Source organism: Phaethon lepturus, unplaced genomic scaffold, assembly GCF_000687285.1.
Source record: "Phaethon lepturus isolate BGI_N335 unplaced genomic scaffold, ASM68728v1 scaffold35531, whole genome shotgun sequence".
In the NCBI taxonomy this organism is placed as follows: Eukaryota; Metazoa; Chordata; class Aves; order Phaethontiformes; family Phaethontidae; genus Phaethon; species Phaethon lepturus.
The window spans coordinates 11,762-16,534 of record NW_010516150.1 but is presented as its reverse complement, the minus strand read 5'-3'; positions in this window follow the sequence as shown (position 1 = coordinate 16,534).

Below are 4,773 nucleotides of genomic sequence, written 5' to 3'. Positions count from 1 at the left end.
CCTCTCTCCGGCGGGGGCAGGGGGAGTGGGACCCCCCTTGTGGCCCCCGCCGTGGAGGCTGTCGCTCCCGGCTGGCACGGGGAGCCAGCCAAGCGGAGCCCGGCGTCGGGACCGTGACACGGCCCTGCTCCCACCTCTCCAAAGATGCCGTAATCAAACGCGCTTCGTTTCCCCATGAGGAGGTGGGCTGAAGATTAGGTGGTCTCAGAGCCGGGCTGGGGTCTGCCCGCCATGGGCTGGGGCGGGGGCTGGGGCTGGGCAGGGGGTTGTTCTGCCTCACCGCTGGGTCTGATTCCTGCAGGCTCAGTGACGCGCCTGGTGTCGTCATTGACCTGCCCGAGGGCAATTGCTTGCAGCAATTACTTGCAGCTCAGAGCTTTGCTTATGGTTAATCTTGGTCTCCGTGTTATGGGGTGAGCTTAAAAATAAAACTATTTTCCAAGAATTCTCCCTATGAAAAGCCAATTTATCAAGGTTTAATTATACCCGAGTATTTGTCGTATCTGATAAACTCTTGGAATGCTTTTAAAATATTTTTATATAGTATATGCAATGCCTTAGACGTTTTTGCAGGCAATATTCTATAGACATCGTAATTTCAAGGCTTACTGAATGTAGGAAGAGCATTTAAAATTCAACTGGCTCTTTCTATTTTTATTTAATGTATAAATCAGACATAATTCATGCATAGTTCCTTCCAGGTTTAGACATTTATTGAGCACTATGTATGGTTATAAGCATTTTGTGGCAGCTGTTTCAAATTTCAGAATAGAACTAGGAAAAAAAAAAGAAACCTCACATTTTCACTTCTCCAATTTCCTTTGAAAGCTTAAACAAGGAAGCTTCTAATTTTCTGCTTCCAAACCGGCAGCTAAAATTAGGGCCCTGAGTTACTTCTGAGAAATAGGACTTGGGATCTTCAGCCCTACATGGGACCCTCAGTCACTTGGAGGCAAATTTGTACTACTTAGTTAACTAAAAATGCAGAAATATAGTATAATTTTCCAAAACTACAAGGCACCTAATGCTGATACTCAATTAATGAGTGCTCTCAGGAAGTCTCTGAAGGGTTTCTCTGCATCTAGAGGAAACTCAGGAGCAGTCTAGTTCTTCAGTCAGTTTTGAAAAGGTTATCGTGAAACCACGTTTTAACTCTTCACTTAAAAGTAAGAGTTCTTTCTTCTTCTTTTTTCTCTTTTCTTTCTTTTATAGTAAGGATACAGTGAAAATGGCACCTTTTTTACAGTTTAAACTGTAAAACAAACCTTTGCTATGCTGACATGCATCAGCAATACCCCCATGCTGGTGGTTGCTTCTTAGTCGTTCTCGGCTACCGCCGTTGCACACTCAAAGCCATCCCTGCTTGGTGATCATGCACAACTCTGCCCAACACGACAGAGCCGGACTGGGTAACTAGCACTGGTGGCTGTGGTCCTTCATGGCCTCAGTCACTTGGTGGTGGTGATCACACCTATAGCTATTCAGCGAGGAAAGCTGGCTCTGAAGCAGGCATCTGCTTTCTCTTTCTCAACCAGTGCCCATATTTTCAAGGCCTTTGCTGTTATCCCACCCTTAAGCTGTACAGACATCTGCTGCCAAGCTCCGTTCACCCAGTGAGATGACTACAAACCTGTGACCCCCATGCCAAGGCAGCACAGCCTCGCTGACAGTGTTGGTCTCTTCTCCCAAGTAACCAGCGATAGGATGAGAGGAGAAGGTCTCAAGTTGTGCTATGGGAGGTTTAGATTGGGTATTAGGAAAAATTTCCTTTTTTCCACTGAGAGAGTTGTCAAGCATTGGAACAGGCTGCAGAGAGTGGTCAAGCATTGGAACTGGCTGCCCAGGGAGGTGGTGGAGTCACCATCACTGTAAGTGTTCAAAAAATGTGTAGACATGGCACTTTGGGACATGGTTTAGTGGGCATGGTGGGGTTGGGTTGACGGTAGGACTGGATGATCTTAGAGGTCCTTTTCAACCTTAATGATTCTATGATTCTGTGAAAGGCCATCATCCCTTTGGAAATGGAGAGCCTACCTCAGGTCCAGCCTGTGTGGGGTGTACCATTGCTTTTAAGGAAGGACACCTGTGTGAGTGATTGCAGTGAGCTTCCCTGTGGCTTTATATGAAATTCCCCAAAAGACTACACTCGGGTATCGAGTTTGTTTATGGTAATGAAGGCTCAGTACCGTAAAGCTAACAAAAATATGTCCCAATAGTGCTTTTTAGAAGATTTTCACCACTTTGGATAAAACGCTGCTGACAAAATTGCAATCTTGAGATCTCCTGCAACCATCAGCTAATTAAGAAATGTTGCTGAGTCACACCCACATAGGGTAAGTGCCTCCCTGGGGCACGGCTGGGAACACCGATGCCTCTTTCAGATGTGTCCCCAAGTGCAGCAGATGTGAACGATTAAGTAACATACCCAGTGGCACGTTCTCTGCTGACTCATTATGCTGCACTGCTACTGAGATAATAGGAGTCCTACCTGGTAAATTCAAAGCGGAGGTTTGCCAGGACTTTTACAAAGATCTATTCGCAGAGACTCAGAAGGATGATAAATTTATATAGTAAGAGTCACACCGTAGTTCAAGGATCTTTGCTGGAGAGAATCCGACTCCTCTGGGACCTGTTTGTTGAAATTAGCAGTGGGGCAAAGCTGTCCCAGAGACTCTTCCTCCATTGACACCTGAATAAATCCTAACGACCCTCATCTACTTTGTCAGGAATAATTTGGGAAATTAAATAAATTGCAGTCTTTTGGCGTGAGCAGTCTAAGAGCAAAGGTGAAGGTAACACTTTGGTGCCTGAATCCTTTGGTATGAAATAAAATTATCAAATTAAAAAATAGCATAGCAAATGTGAAATTTGTCATCCAGATAACTGCAGTCAGTGTCTGCCTAATCCTAAATTGTCTTTTATTAAGTCACATGTTTCCTAGATGCCTGATGTCCCACTTCTGGGCAGTGTCTGATGGTAAAATTCCAGTGTCAGGAGGCAGATGGGAATTAATGAAATGTTATGGGGATCTGCAAGGAAGGATGCTCAGAGAAAAGGCAGAGAAAGAGTCTGTTGGATTGGGGGGTTTCTGACCCAAGGGTGCTGTTGAAGTCATGACTTAGGGATGAAAAGAGGAGCTTTCGTGCCATTGTGAGATGGGCTGTGTGGAGACTGGAGGTGGATGCTCCCCTCTCTACTTTCTCAGCCAGAACTGACTGTATGTCACTGACTTGGAGATGAGTAGAAATGTTTCAGAAGAGGCTTATGTTGTATTCAAAATCATGATGCATTTATGGATCTGCAAATCTGATTTCACTTTCCTGTAACGTGAGTGAAAAGCTTTGTTAAAAAGTCTGGGCCTCCCTTGAACAGGATTTCCTCAAGGGCCAGCAATCACTCTTGTGGAGTCATTCTTCATCACTTGTTCTTCATGGTGCAACTGTCCTTACTCACAATTCTTGATTTTTTTTGTCCAGATGCAAACCTGATGTCAGGGTCCTGGGTGCACCAACAGCCTCTGCAGTATCGCACAAAGGGTTTGGCTGCCTTATGCTCAAGGGCAGCCCTGATCCAGTGCAGTCCTGTAACCTGGGACCAGACTGCTGTGAAAAGAGCTGTAGGAGAAAAAAAGCTGTGAGGCACCTCGCTGGAGGCCTCCCTTGCTTTGTGGGGAAGCTGTGGTTAAGCTCAGCCCCTGATCCCTGGCCTTTGCCTAAGCTATGCTGCAGCCATGCCTACACCCAACCGTGCTCCTCACTGAGCCCAGCCCAGGATGACTTGACTCATGGCTTGACTGGACCTGCCTTGTCATTATTGTTATTTTTCAGTGTTTTAACTAGACAAGGGGAAGAGTAGATTAAACAATGTAATTGAACAATCTTTGCTGCAAATATAATGAGATAAACTACTGGTAAGACACTCTGGTGCCTCCAACACTTGCCTGGAAGGCCCCTGAGGATCTTCTTCCCGCCTCAAATACCCTTGTCCCACCACCACAACCCCAAATCATGGCACCAGCCAGAGCAGCAGCTGTAAGCATCTGTACCGCTGCTGGTGCCTGCTCCCTTCTGGCACCACAGACCTAGAGCCTGCTGGCTTACAGCATGGCACCACAGCTGGTAGCTTTGCTTGCCCTTATGGGTTCAGGCTTTCTCTTTGCTGATTCTTGCTGTCCTAGCTGCAAGCTGGTCCCATCTCACCTGCCTCCTGCTTGCTCTTGCCTGCATCCCTTTTCACCAAAAAAGACAGAAAATACGAGGACCAAACCTAACAGTAGTCACACATTCGTTAATCATATCCACATTCACGCTTACGATGACAGCACTGCTAACCGTAGCTATGTCACAACCTTTCTCCTAACCCTGGTGGTCCTTTGGACAGTAACTTCAGTAGACTGGAGACCGCCTCCTGCCTGCAGATACCACCCCAGGCTCAAAGACTCAAAACTCAGAGCAAACACTCAAAGCTAAAACCAGGTAATCGTACGAATGTTTAGGATTTGCACAATGCTATTCGCACAGGCCGTGACAGTATTTCAGTGTCTGTGTGTGTTTGGCACTGGTTTCCTCCTAATTTTGCAGTGATGGCTCCTGGCAAGATTAGAGAACCTTTGCTTCTCTTTTAGCTGTAAGTCTCCTATAAAAAGAGAATTAGTAAAAATCAGCTGAGCTCCTGAATTGGTCTCTTTTCATGGGTGAAAACCGGGGTACTGTTGGCTGCCTGTGTTCAAGGGCAGCCCTGATCCAGTGCACCCTGTAAGCTGGGATCAGACTG